The sequence below is a fragment of the Schistosoma mansoni genome, chromosome W, assembly GCF_000237925.1.
Source record: "Schistosoma mansoni strain Puerto Rico chromosome W, complete genome".
Taxonomy (NCBI): domain Eukaryota; kingdom Metazoa; phylum Platyhelminthes; class Trematoda; order Strigeidida; family Schistosomatidae; genus Schistosoma; species Schistosoma mansoni.
Genome location: NC_031502.1, coordinates 373,332 through 389,796, shown reverse-complemented (window position 1 = coordinate 389,796; position 16,465 = coordinate 373,332).

Sequence of the window (16,465 nt, the reverse complement as noted above, 5' to 3'; positions counted from 1 at the left end):
TGGAGGTTAAACGTTCACGTACGAGACTGATAGGTCCTGGGTTCGAATCTCGTGAGTCGGGATCGTGGATGCGCACTGCTGATGAGTCCTACAATAGGACGAAACGTTAGTCCAGTGCTTTCAGGCTTTCCCTAGTGGTCTAGCTTCAATTGACTCATGAACTCAACTGTTAGATTGAGTTGTTGAACAGTTTCTTATGTCTGATTCCCAACCAGTGTGTGAATATAGATATGGTTTTCTAAAGAGCCGCAAAATAGAATCTATCAGCCGTTCATCTCCCTATTAGTATAAATGGTGGAATGGAAAACACTTTTGTATGTTTCTATATTCACTGATGAATATTGTTTAAAAATGCTATGGAACTCATTAAATGGTTTTAGTAAGTTGATATGCTTATTAGATGAAGCATACCATTTACAACAGAAGGCAATTCATGATATCGCTTGACATTCATTCAGCAATACTGTAGGTAACTGTCCGTAGGTAACTGTTCGACCTTGTCGAACTTCACTCATAACACCTACTCGATAGAAATCCAAAAATCGAGAAGTAAAGAATGGGAACAGAAAGAAATTGGTATGGAAATGCAGGAACAATCATGTCAGAAACAGTTAATGAACATTTTGCAATTGAAGTATTAGAGTATGGTTTTTCTAGTTTACCAAGTAACTGTAATTTTGTGTTAGACATAGTCGGTTGTGCTCAGCTGTGTTCGCCTTCACTACAATCCTAGAGATACAAAGTGGATTATTGCTTCGTTAATTAAAACATTAAACATATCACTAGGTTTAACGAATACCATGAGTCTTAAAACCAAATATAAAATATACCAGAAACTAATTGTTAAACAGACGTTAACTAATCCAAGAATATCTTCTTAAATCTAATATATCTATCTTTTTTATATAGTTCAGCTAGGCGGCCGTTTCGTCCTAGTGTGGGACTCCTTAGCAGTGCTCATTCACGATCCCGCCTCACGAGATTCGAACCCAGGACCTACCAGTCTCGCGCCAGAGCACTTAATCGATAGACCACTGAACCTGCTGGCATCCAACGATGTTAATGTCAAACATCAACCAATGTTTTTTGCTTACTACTTATTGTGGAAATCTTATTCTGGTTATTCATTTAGGATATCTTTAGACTGTGCCTGAAATATTATTTGAAAGTATACTAGAATAGTGACTTGTAATTTATTAATAGACTGAATATTAGTACTTGTTAAAGGCACAAAAACACCCTTATTTTGTAAACTATTTTAGATTAATAAATGTTTAAAAACAAAACACCACATTATAAGAAAAGTTGGATAGTGGCTAGCGGTGTAATCCAGGACACGTGTTTCATCCCATTTAGGACTCGTCAGATGGATGTACCAGTATGTTATATCGTGTGAGTGTGTACTTGCCCTCTTGATATATATGACGTGATATGACCACCTATCAGAGAGGAGTGATTTTATCGATCAGAGCAATGATACACAAAAGCCATATAAGCAGTCTTGAGTAATTATCAGTACTGCTATCTGCCTAGTCCAGCCAGTTAAATCCAGAACACCAATAACAGCCTCTGCAATATGAATCATTATTCTCAAACATACTGGGTTTATATATCAAACAAACTGACCACATAGTACCATAAAATAGAAAATAACACATGTACAAGATTTGGTCAAATAAGACTGTGAATAGGGTGAACAGTAATTAATAGACTGGGCATAACTCAAGAATGATAAATCATACAGTAATAGTCTATGGATCAAAATAAAGCTAATAATAAAAGGAACATGAATATGAATAGTTAAGTTACTTAACAATTATACAATAGGAAATATACATATTAAATTGGTCCATAAATAGTCCTCAAAGTTACCATTCATCGTTCATTTCAGGAAAGAACACAGCATTTCAGAGTTTATGTTCACTCTGGGACTTGAACTCAGGATGCACATATGACAACAACAGATTGATCAGTTGCAGTCTCAAATAACAATGGGAAGATATAAGTAAACAACAACAGGTGAATAAAACCACTACACTTTTATTTCGATATTTTTCTCTACTCAGATATTATTATCAACTCAATCCTTCTCAACTTATTCATATCTACTCAAACGAAATAATCATTTGACCGTGTACTAAATAAAAAGAAATATGGATTATATAAATCTACTATACTTAAGTGTTTGTTGCAATACAAAAAAAAAACGTTTTCCTAAATGTAATCAGTTCACAGGTAAAAAGAAAAGGAACATTTCATCATTTACAGTGAAATGAATTCTTTAAAATTAAAAAAAGAACACTTGGATAATGATTGTTTCCAATTGGATTGACTGATTACTTTCTATTACATATAAGAAGGTTTACCTTAATGAATAAGTAAGAATTTAATTCGTTGCATGAAAATTCAAATTTTTTTTGGGGGGGGGAAGGTACAGATTAACGATGGGAATAAAACTTTTAAAAAAAGTTTGGGAAAGTTTAAACTGACTTATTTTAAAAATCAAAACAAGGAAAACCCAGTCAATATTACCATTGTGGTGTGCGTTACTGTCGGTACTATCAGGAACAGCGCTTTATGGGAGAGGACAAACCAGCTTCCAGCTGAAGAAGAAATTAGGAAAAGACGTTGGAAGTGAATAGGACATACGTTTAGGAAATCACCAAGGTGCATCAAGAGGTAATCCCTAACTTGGAATCCGGAAGGGAAGCGGAAAAGAGGAAGGCCAAAGAGCACATTACATCGGGAAATAGAAACAGATATGAAAAGGATGAATGTTAACTGAAAAGAACTGCCCAGGACAGAGTTGAATGGAGAATGCTGGTCGGCTGCCTACGCTCCTCAACGAGGGGTAATAGGAGTAAGTGAGTACGTAAGGTGTGGGTTACTGATATCCACAGAAGTAGTATATGGTGATGGTCGAGCATTGAATGTATTTCAGTAGAAGATCGATGAGGAGAGAATGGGAACGGTATGAAAATGCATGAATAATTATAATCGGAGACTATGGATGGATATTTGCAGAAGAAACAGTCAATTTGAGACAATGGATTGTTATTTTGCCAATTGACTGTTCACTATGTGGTTCTCATATTTCAATGAGATATTCTATAATGTTGTGTTAAAAGACGTTCGATTATCCCCAGTCGTGTTTTGTTCACTATACTATTATTATTATCGTTATTATTATCCTATTTCTTTTCGCTACATATTGCCAGAAATCATGATATCTTTAATTGGACCTTTTGTATCTTTTACAGCGAAAAGTCGTGAACTTTTTACAAACGCATCTGAATAGGCTATGCAATTCATTCAGATAATGCGAGGACGGTCCACAGGTGAAGTTGAGGAAGCTGTAAGAAGCCCAGAAGGAGCCAAACCTATTCCATCCAATCAGCTTTTGGAAGAATATTCTAGAATCACTACATGTAGCTTCCCTATTGAGCATTGCTGATAACTCCCTGTGTGTGGATTGGATAACTATAGTGATGATTTCGTTTCTACTAAAAACTACCATAATTGAAACTGTTTGGAATAACATTCCTTCTACTTGTCTTCTGTCTTCTGAATTTGCGACTTGAGAGATTTCTAGCGTTCGAGTGCTGAAGTATTACGCGACAGACTAAGAATCTAAGTTCGAGATATAACAGATAATGATCTGTTAAAACAAACAAGGAAATAGATAACTTGTTGAAATATTTAGGTGGTAGGAACAGGTAGCTCAGATATTTAAACAGACCGCAATAAGTTACATCAAATATATATTTAGTTCTTTTTCGTTTGAATTAGGTTCATTAAATTTTCAATCATTACTATCAGTCAGTAAGTTTTATTTAAATGTTTCTTATTAGCAAGATGATTCGTTTTAATAATCATAAAGATATTTAGATAGGATCTTCGGCACGATCAAGGTAAGATGGTGGTTGGAGGTGGTCAACAGGAAACCCTGAACCCGGGCATCGTGCTATTTGGCAATCGTCAGCAAGGTGTACCTGTAATCAGCACTAAGAAGGACTTGTCACTCATGACATTGATCACCACCCAGTGATCAATCAATCGTGATCACGATCAAGGTAGATGATCTATAAAATAAGTACCTAAAGAAAATATTAGTTGATTAAGTTTAATTACCTATATTTTATCACTACAGTTGTAATGGAATACTTCCTCTTCAGCATGTATAGTCGTGAACAGATACCTTTTATTATTCGGATGAAAGTCAAACAATACTACTTTGAAAATCATAAGAAATTTCTGTAAATGTTATTTTGACAGAGAAAGAAAGTCGACGATACACTTTGAAGTAAAACTTTCAGTACAGTAATTCTCCTGATATTCAAATCATCACTATTCCAACCTTAGTGAAAACTTCTCATCAATAAATCTGTCGTAGAATCGGTGGCAAAAATCGAAAAAGGTGAAAAACATTTGATGGCAATTGGAAAAGAGAGCCTAAAACAGAGTAGGTTGGAGATTTCTTATTAGCGGCTTATTCCCTACAAAGAGTAACAGACAGGAGTAAGTAAGCAAGTAAGTAGTTACGTGAGAAATTTATTTTATTCGCATGTGCACTCGGTAGTTAGCTATCGTATGCTTCATGGAGTTTCTAGTGCCTTATTTATTATCTACTATTTGAATGCTTTGTTTACTAAGTAGTGACAATCCTCTTTTTAATTATCAAAAGTTGTTGTTATCTTCAAAATAATAAAGCTATCTGAATCTTGATCATCTGTATTAAATGTTCTTAGTTCTTTCAACTGTCGAATTCAAATTTTACGTAAACTAGTCTATGGTATTAGGATAGAATTCTTCGTTTTAAAATCATTACTTTGTCTGAGTTCATTGTTAGATCTGTTGTTCGGATAACAATAATTTATTTCTGCCAAATTTAAACAAAATGGTGGTTTAACATTAATCATTTTATGTTTTTAATCAAATTCGACACACTATATAAACCCAAAGTGAGAATAAACATTTGCTTACTAGTGAGTAGATTCGAGAAGCCGTAACCAGTGAAGTTTAACGTTGTCGGCTGTGAAGTAGTCACCTACTGAACACGATGAGTGATAGTCACGTAATACTTTACATTGATTGAAGTTAGACATTAACACCGTTAGATGCTGGATCGGTGGTCAAGTGTTTGCGTGAGACCAAAGGTGCTGGGTTCCGATTCCACTTTCGGATCATGGATGTGCGATGCTAAGGAGTCTCATACTAGAACAAAACCCCTATCCAGTGCATCCGGGTCTTTCAGATTAGTATAATATATTGTCCCAATGTTTTAACACCTTAATGTATGGACTAAAGGTGTGAAGTGTATCATGCATCGCATATCTCAGTTAAATCTTTCCACTGTATTATATGAATCTCAAAGCAATCTGCAAAAACACTATTCCCACCACTCATAGTTAATATTTTCCAATCTATACTGATTATTTTACTCATTAATTCAGTAACCTAAACGTTATTATTCTGTTCTTAAAGGTCATAAATGAACAACAATTATCGGGATTTGTTCAAATATAAACATGATTGCTCTAGTTTATGGTTGAATAAAGATTAGAATTCGATTAATTGTAAAGAATTTTAGGACTTTTCAACAATAAACTTGGAATACAAATTCAATACAATTTGTACAATTGTGGTGTGTGCTACTGATCTCGACAGATATAAGTAGTATATATGTGCAATACCTGGTGGTAGAAGGTTAAAAAGATCGAAGAAAAGAGGACGAGAATAGATAATGGTTATTATGAAAACGAAGGAACAATGAATTCTGAGACGATTGATTGACCTTTTGCAAATGAATTATTTATTGTGTGGTTCTCAGATTTTAATAAGCTATACTGTAATTTTGTATTCAAATACATTTGATTGTCCCAAATTATGTTCTCATTCACTACACTATGACTTTGATAAAGTAATATCGAACATATAATGTGTGTTGTTTAAAGTTAGTTTATTTCTATGTTTTCATAGTTGAAATCATGAGTCAATTGAAGCTAGACCACCATGGAAAACCTGGAAGCACTGCTTTAAGGCCGTTTCGTCCTATCACGGGACTCCTCAGTAGTGCGCACCAACCATCTCGCCTCGCGAGATTCGAACCCAGGACCTACCGGTCTCTTGCGCGAGCACTTAACATCTAGACCATTGAACCGGCATCCAACGGTGTGAATGTCTAACTCAAACATCATGAATGAAAACATTCACCTGGTTAACAGCGAAATGTATCGATTCAAAATTTCAGTTAACAATGTGTTGTATGAAACATTTGAATATCTATCTTCAATTGACCCATGATTTCAACTATGAAAATATAGAAATAAACTAAATTTAAACAACCTATATTAGTATTATGTTAATACATTGACTGATAATTTATTAGATTAATGAAATGACCTACATGCATTCATTTCTATCTTGTTTTATATGTTTGTATGTATTTGTTGTTTCTTCATATTGTAGAGTTACTAATTCAAAGATCTTCTATTGTTGGATAGTCTTTCAAGTTGTATGTATGATTACAATATATTCGTTATTAAACGGAAATCTTATATTGACCTCAATAAGATTACATGCATAAATACATATATGTAGAAATGTAAAAGGAAATTTCAATACTCAGATGAGAAATATGGTTATATATGATTTGGAGGGGTAATAATGGAAATGAAAACACTACCTAATTTTAAGGTGTTACAGTTTAGAATGTTTCAGTATTGTTGATACCACTATACTACTACTACTACTACTACTATACTACTACTACTACTATACTACTACTACTACTACTACTACTACTATTACCACTACTACCCTAAAACATACCATACAATGATACAGATGAAATGAGGTTATTCTTATATGATAATTACTACTAACTAGTCAGTATGAAATTTGGACATTGAGAAGATTACCAGCCAATATTATGCATAGAATTATTTACACTTCATATGTCTGATGAAAGCATATCAACATAATGTATATTCTCACAAGTATAAGAAGGAAGAATATTTAGACTTATTCGTTGAGTTGATTGTTTCATTTACTTACTAGTAATCATCACTTGTTTTCAAGTAAACATGAAGTTTCCAAAGTACAGATAGTTAGTATTCATGATAACGAAGGTAAAAAAAATTAAAACTATTATAACTATCAGCGAATGAATTTGAATTAAATCCAACGTTTCTCCTGGCAATCTGGTCTAAGCTTAAATATATTTCAAAATTCAGGATACTAACTATTTTAATTGGATTCTCGTAATACATGAATGTATTTGAATACATAATTACAGAACAACGTTTCCACACCAATCACTCTCTATTCTCGTTCTCTTTTCTTCAATCTTCTTCATCTTCTGCCACCAGGTATTTCACTTTTGATTGATGATACATACTACTTATATTTGCTGATATCAGTAGCACACACTATACTACGAATTAAATTATGTAGGATATTTCATCTATTCTACATCAGTTTAACTCTGAAATATCTAACTAGCAACTAATGAAATAAGGCATATATAAGCGTAATTTATTATATGAATACATACAATAAGTATGTATGTTCATCAGTTCTGAAAATTTAAAGAATAAGTTTTATATCAAACGAACTCTGTAATTATGAGATGGTGCAGAAGGTTTGTAGCTCAGGTAGATGATTTTGATGAAGGTTTGTTCTCTGAGCTGGATGGTTTGTAATTATAATTGTAATTTCATGTATTCTGTTTCTATTCAATGTCATTATGTATACAATTGGGTACACTTTGAGGAAATCACCTAATTGTGTCACAAAGCAAGCCCTCACATGGAATCCTGAAGGTCAAAGGAGAAGAGGAAGACCAAAGAATACATTACGCCGAGAAATAGAGACAGACATGAGAAGAATGAACAAAAACTGGATAGAACTAGAAAAGAAGTCTCAGGACAGAGTGGGTTGGAGAATGCTAGTCGGCAGCCTATGCTCCATTTGGAGTAACAGGCGTAAGTAAAGTAAGAAAGTAAGTAATGTATACAATTGGAATATTATACGCCAGGACTAACACAGGCCATCAAGCCTCCTGTCCTTTCCAAACTGAAACTGAGATTGAATATTGTAATTTCCTGTTGAATTGTTATTCATATGTTAAGTACGTTTTTTTTGTAGATTTATTTAATCACGCATACAATCCTGTTAAAGTTGAAACATGAATACCGCCTAATATTCATTAAAGTTAGTGTTAGTTATGTTTGTTATAGTTTTAATTGAACATTTAATTTAATAGAAATATTGAAGTTATGACCTATACACTAAGCTAAATAACTGGAATACATATATATACATTTATTCTATAGGTTGATTGTGACACAAATGAATAATCGATTAATGGCAATTTAATCTAAATTAAATTGATTATTCACTTCCTATTGTGGTGTGGATTACTTATATCCACATAAGTAGTATATAATGATGGTCGGGTATCGAATGTATTTCAGTAGAAGATTGATAAGGAGAGAACGAGAATGAAACGTAATTGATATAAAATGTATGCACAATAATAGTCAGAGACGATGGACTGATATTTGCAGAAGGAACAGTAAAGATTGACATAATTGATTGATAGTATTGTTTGTTTTTTTATCTTCCCATTGATGTTTAGGACTGCGACTGGTTAGTCTCTTATCGGCCATATGTGCATACTGTGCATATTCCCTCAATATAGTCTTAATTCACAAGCATTGTAAACAAAGATGGATAATGGCCAGCAGTGGTATCTAGGACGCGCGTTTCGTCCTATTTGGGACTCGTCAACTGAATATACCTATATCTCAGAGTTGATTTTCACTCTGGGATTCGAACCCAGTGCCCGTTCGCTTCAAACGCCATCACGTTGTCCACTCAGCTACTGAGTCCTGATATCCACTTGCTTGTTCAATGGGGTGAAGTTTGAATTCACTTAGTATTGTTTGTTTGTATCTTCCCATTGATGTTTAGGACTAAAACTGGTCAGTCTCAACAAAGTTCCACAACTAGCCACTATCCATCTTTGCTTATAATAATTGATTGATTGTTTGCAAATCAACTGTTTGCTATTTGGTTCTCACATTTTACTAAGATATTCCGTAATTTTTTTGCTAAAATACATCCGATTGCACCCACTCGTGTTCTCATGTGCTACAGTAGTAATTAACTAGAAAGAAAAGTTTGACCATAATGGTAAGTGAGATGAAAGTTAAGTTATTAATATTATGACCCTAATTTTCATTCAACAAAAAGTTATCCTAAAAGATTTCGAAGAAATATAGTCAATACTGGGAAACACTAAAATGTTGCATAACAATTTGGATAGGCGTATTACATACTATGTTACAAAAAAAGAATTAAAATTAAATACCTAACTAAACGTTCTGTTACTATTGTGACTATTAGTCCAGTTTAAAATCACGTGATTTATTCGCCAATTAGAGTAAGACTTATAAAATCTTAGCACTGTGCCGAATTAATGACGTTCGACCGGTATGAACTGCTTAGAGTCCTTATTGATCCTTTATCCTCCTAGCCTTACCAGTTAAGTAAAGAACGCCAATAACAGCTACCACTATGCAAATCATTTCGTTTTAATATATTCGGTTTATATACAAGCCAAACAGACCACATCATACCATAAAATAGGAAATAACATTCGTACAAGATGTAGTCAAAGGTGGCTGTGAATGTGGGAGACTGTGATTAATAAACTGAGTATAATTTAAGAATAGTAAATCGTATCATAATAGTCTATAGGTCAAAATAAAGCCTATGATAAGAGGAATATAGATATCATCAGTATAGTTACTGAGTAGTTATAGAATAAGAATATATCTATAATATTAGTCCATTAATATATCTCTGAAGTTACCCATAATTTCATCTTTACTAGCATATAGCAGTTACCGCATTGATCAAATCTGAGTAGAAAAAATGTGAAGTTCTAAGTTTCAACTGTAGTATGTTATGAAATTACATTGGTGAGTCCCATATGAGAAAGAATCAGGTGTCTAGCGCTTTCTGATTTTCGGTGGCCCTCTTTAAAATGTCAGTTCGTTAAGAAAACCATTTACAAATTGAATTATTCCATAAAATCTTAATTGGAAACTCCTTAACGTAACTTTAGAGCTATTTGATGATATGTAACCTAAAATAAGCAAGAACATTCAGGTCTTATAATGAATAACTTATGTTTAATTTACATTGTAGTGTTTCTTGTTCCCATCTTCAAACAATTAATATGATGGCAACATGGTAGATTTTCAGAAACCATTCACAAGAAAGCGTTATGGTGTTTTCATATGAAGGAGCTTATAGAAATTTTCGGCTATTGAATATATACAGTGATATGAATTCAACCATAAGTCGCGTTGAAAAAGTTTTAAACTACCCTGAGAAATAATTGTGTTAAGTAAACTGATCATTAGATTTCTATTTAGATATTCAAAGTTATAGTAGTCAACAAGTAACTTGAAGATCACTAATTTGATTCTATCTGTAGCGATAAATGTGTGCCTACTTACCTACTTACTTACTTACTTACTTGTTTACTTACGCCTGTTACTCCCAATGGATCATAGACCGCCGACCAGCATTCTCCAATACACTCTGTCCTGGGACTTCCTTTCTAATTCTATCCAACTTTTGTTCATTCTTCTCATGTCTGTCTCCATTTCTCGGAGTGATGTGTTCTTTGGTCTTCCTCTTCTCCTTTGCCTTGAGGATTCCATGTTAGGGCTTGTCTTGTGAAGCAGTTGGATGATTTCCTCAAAGTGTGCCCTATCACTTCCAGCGCTTCATCCTGATCTCTTCCTCCACTGGAATCTGGTTTGTTCTCTCCCACAGTAGCTTGTTGCTGATAGTGTCTGGCCAACGGATCCGAAGTATTTTGCATAGACAACTGTTGATAAACACCTGTATCTTTTGGATGATGGATTTCGTAGTTCTCCAAGTATCCACCCCATACAGTAGAACTGTTTTGACATTTGTATTGAAAATTCTGGTGTTGGTTGACAATTGGTTTCAGTTCCAGATGTCCTTCAATTGTGAATATGCTGATTTTGCTTTGCCGATCCGCGCTCTCAGATCTGCATCAAATCCACCGTGTTCAGTAAATGTGTACCGTATGTCATTTCGAAAGAAAACAGAAGAGCTATCTGCTTTCAATAGTTAGTTTACTAATTTCAAAATATAACAAAATTTTGCTTAGATAAGCTTTTAAAATTTAAAAAAATGTACAATCTAATTTAACAACTTAATCTATTCTCTAACCATTCTGTATATTTCACAACACTAGATTTCACTGAATCCCATTCTTCGCCATACAATTGCAGTCATAACTCTATTTACTTTCTCATGAAGTTTTGTCCTCTGAACTGGATGGTTTGGTCGTGGAATTTTTATTGTTATTCCGAACGACATCATCAGCACAAATGTCTACTTGAAGTTTGTGCTGATGATTTCGTCCAGAATAACGATGAAAGCTATACGACCAAACTATCCAGCTCAGATAACAAAACTCCATCAAAATCATCCACTGGAACTATGAATCTTCTCCATCATCTCACTCTATTTAATATTCGGTTTGTGACTGTCATTATTTTCGGATAATTTGATGAGAAGACATAGGTTATCAGAATTGTGTGATGTATTTGCGCAATACATTTCAAACATTCTGATTATATGTATACTTGTTAAGATATTACATGTAAGAAATAAAAGGTTGACTAGACAAATTAAAAGTACTTACTTACTTACTTACTTTACTTACGCCTGTTATCTCCAATGGAGCATAGTCCACCGACCAGCATTCTCTAACCCACTCTGTCCTGGGAAATTAAAAAGTAAGAATAAACAAATGTCATAGTAAAACACACGATGTGAGAATCAACTTGGTTAATAGAACGGTATTACCAGAGTAGACTAAGAGTAAGAACAAATTGCTTTTGAACACATAAAGAAGGTTTCAGTTGTTGTATAGGCTAGGCTTTAATAAATGTTAGTAAACACCCTTGAAAATGTTTTTCCAACAAAATTACAAAGCTTAACTTGATATCACTATTTTCATTTATTTATGAAAACTTTTCAAAAACAGTTCAATAGTTTAGAAAAATGAAAATAACAAACTAAGTCAGACATTTGAAGCGATAGGTACTGGGTTCGAGTCCAAGAGTGATCATCAACTCTGAGATGCAGGTACATCCAGCTGACGAGTCCCAAATAGGACGAAGTGACGCGCGTCCTGGATTCCACTATCAGCCACTGTCCATCTCTGCTTACTAAGACAGACTAGTTGCGCGAAATTACACACATATTTTATTTATTCCTAAAGTGATATTGTGATGTGTGCTACTGTTATCGACAGATATAAGTAGTTTGTATTTAATGTTTTCCAATCTATACCGATTATTTTACTAATTAATTCAGTAACGTAAACCTTATTATTCTGTTCCTAAAGTTCATAGTGAACAACAATTATCGGGATTTGCTTAGATATAAACTAGTTTAACTGACCTGGTATAAAAATTATAAGTTTGTTCTAGTTTATGGTCGAATAAAGATTAGAATTCGATTAATTGTAAAGAATTTTAGGACTTTTCAACAATAAACTTGGAATACAAATTCAACACAATTTGTACAATTGTGGTGTGTGCTACTGATGTCGACAGAGATAAGTGGTTTGTATCGTCAATCGAAAGTGAAATACCTGGTGGCAGAATCTTAAGAAGATCGAAGTAAAGAGAAAGAGAACAAAGGATGATTGGTGTGGGAATGAAAGAACAATGAAATCTGAGACAATTGATTGACATTTTGCAAATGAATTATTTACTGTATGGTTCTCAGATTTCGTTAAAAGATTCTGTAGTACTTTCGGTTGATCACTGTTGTTTACGAAATTGAGAGGACGAAAAGCGAATGTCCGGCGCTTTAACCGAGTTGGTGGACACGGAAAGTTCACCTAGGGGAGTTGGAAAACCTTCATTCCAAACCAATGGTGCACATGGGTCTCAGGATCCTGAGGAAACAGATCAAATCTTTAGGTCAAAGCCTCTGGGTGTGGCCCCCTAAGAAAATCACCTGCTTCACTTTAAGCACAGCCCTCACACAAATCAAATGAGATTTGTGTGGCGCATATATGTATCTGGCACCTCCTTGTGAAAATATTTATGTGTTTAAATAAAATAAAATACCCGACGTTTGTGCTGATTATGTCGTTCAGAAGAACGATGAAAGCTCCACGACCAAACTATCCAGTTCAGAGAACAAAACTCCATCAAAAATAAATAGCATTGTATTATTATACCACAACCATTAACTATTCAATATCATTTCGACTTCATATCTTAACGACAAAAAACCATGTTGAAAAAGTATGTCTTTGTTTTCAAAATGAAAACAGTCATTAAATGACTTTATTGAAAGGTCAGTTTTTTCCTTTTATTTCAAGCCAAATTGAAAACTAGAATGAAAGTCACATTTTCTCAATGGTTATTGCTTTTAATTGCATTTCCTACTGTGTATACATTTATAATATTAGAAGTGGATCAATTAAGTAGAGAAAATTTCAAATGGCTTTTTTTCATAATGTAGTTATTTACTTACTGACTTACTCCTGTTATCCCTTATGGAGGAATATGGGCCGCCCACTAGCATTCTTCATCCAACTCTGTTCTAAGCATTCCCTTCCACTTGTTTCCAGTTGCCATTCATTCTTTTCATGTCCGCTTCCAATTTATTGGTCATCCACTTTTCTGTTTCTCTTCGGGATTTGAAGTTAGAGCTTGCCTCATGATATAGTTTGATGATTTCCAGAATGTATGTCCTATCTACTTCTAGCGTTTTTTCCTAATTTCCTCTTAAACTGGAAGCTAGTTTGTTCTCTTCCACAATAGGCTTTTGCTAATGATATCCGACCAATGGATATTGAGTATCATGCATAGAAAATTGTTTATATATACTTGTACTATTTTGATGATGGTTGTGGTGGTTCTCCAAGTTTTGTCTTCAAACAGTAGAACTGTATTGATGTTAGTATTGAAAATCCTGACTTTGATATCGGTTGACAGTTGTTTTTAGTTCCATATGTTCTTTAACGGTGAGAATGCTACCTTTTCTTAGCCAGTTCTTGCATTTACATCTGCATCAGATCCTCAACGTTCATCGACGTTGCTGTTCAGATACGTGAATGTTTCCATTTCTTCCAGAGTTTCCTTATCAAGTGTGGTTGGGTTGGTGTTCTCCATGTTGTATTTGAGGATCTTGGTTTACCCTTGTATGTGTTGAGGCCTACTTCAGTAGAGACTGCTGTTATACTGTTTGTCTTCATCTGCATTCGTTAGTATGTATTATGGGATAGAAGGGTTAGGTCATCTGTGAAGTTGAAATCATTTAATTCCATCCAAACTGTCCATTATATTCCGTGTTTCTTCTCACATGTCTATATCATAATCCAGTCAACCACCAGAAGAAGAGAAAGGGGGAGAGTGAGAAGCCTTGTCTGACTCCAGTTCTCACTTGGAATGCGTCTGTCAGCTGCCCTCCATACACCACTTCCAAGCGTGGTCCGTTGTATGAATAACACATGATGTTGACGATTTTCTCAGGTACACCGCAGGGTTGAAGAAGGTTCCATATTCTTTTCCTTCCACACTGTCAAACTATTTCTCACAATCACGGAAGTTGATATATAGTGACGAGTTCCACTAAATTGGTTTTTCAACAATGATCTGTAGTGTCGCGATCCGGTTTGTGCAAGACCGATTCTTACGGAATCCGATTTGATGATGTTGAAGTTAGACGTTTACTGAATTTTTCATCCGGTTCAGCAACACTCTGTTGAAAACATTTCCTGGTCATGACAGTAGTGTGATGCCCCTGTAGTTCACACATTTGCTCAGATCTCTTTTCTTTGGGATTTTGATGAAGTAACTTTCTTTCCAGTCTCTCAGTAGCATATACTCTTCATCCCAAATCTTCCTGATTAGGACATGAAGCATGTTTGCAATTACTTCAATGTTGATAATTCTGTTACATATTTTTTCCGAAAATACCAAACTTTACTCCTAAAAAATGAAAAATATACTTTTAAAATGTAATAAATAAGCTTTAATTTTATTGTTTCCTCGTTCAACGTCTCAAGTATCAAATGTGACCTTCTAAACCTAGTAGAAAGATTGACAAAATCTTTCAAGTGATAAATTTACCAACGAAAACGGAAAATCACTACATCATTTCCTTTTTTAGTTGTTCAATTGTCAATAAGACTAGATAGAACAATTCAAATCTTTCTGAATCATCCGATAAATATACCGGTTTCAATACATAAGATATCTAGGTATAAGAAAAGATGGATAGTGGCTAGCAAAGGAATCAAGGACGCGCGTTTCTTCCTATTTGGGACTTGTCAGTTGGATATACCTGCGTCTCAGAGTTATTGTTCACTCTGAGACTCGAACCCACTACTGTCCACTTCAAACGTCATCACTTTACCCACTTAACTACTGAGTCCTGATAGCCACCTGCTTGTGCAATGGGGTGAAGTTGAAATTCACTTGGTGTTGTTTACTTTTATCTTCCGATTGTTATTTGGGACTGCGATTGATAAGTCTCTTGTTGGCATATGTGCATCCTGTGCGAACTGCCTCGATATTGCCTGAAGTCACAAACTTTATGAGGAAAAATGGATAGTGGCTAGCAGTGGAATCCAGGACACGCGTTTCGTCCTATTTGGGACTCGTCAGCAGGATGCATCACAGAGTTGATGTTCACTCTGGAACTCGAATCCATTACCGTCCACTTCAAACGCCATCCCGTTATGCACTTAGCTAGGTATAAGTATATAGGTATAAGTTTGTTTCACAGTAATAAATTTGTCTCATGTTTGTGCGTAGTTGAAGTGGTACTGAAATCTGCACATGAACTTTTGAAAAAAATAATGTAAAGAACATTAGGAAGCTTTACCCTTGTGAACTTTGCCCATGCACGCCTTCAAATTGATGTTCATATCGTACACAAAGCTTGATTATAGTGAATTAATGATTAAATAATATTTTCGACATGTTGATCTTCCAATGAAGAAAAATATCGTTAGAGAGACCAGAAAGTTACACTTTACAATAAGTTACTACGTACAGAAAATACATTATGGATAAATGGACTAAAAACTAATTTTTCCTGACAAGAATAGCTTCATAAGTGATTTGTTGATGGATTCCAATCTCAGCGAGAATATGATAACTATGATGTAAATACTTTTGACTGATAATTTCGTAGTGAAAATAGCTCGTTTTGAATGTTAAACATAAGCATTAATCAGGTTAACAATTTCATATCAAGGTAACATGGAGGTTGGAGGTGGTCAACAGGAAACCCTGGACCCGGGTTTCGTGCTACTTGGCACTCGTCAGCAAGGTGTACCTGTAATCCGCCAGGGAGCATCAGTTCCCTCAAGATTACA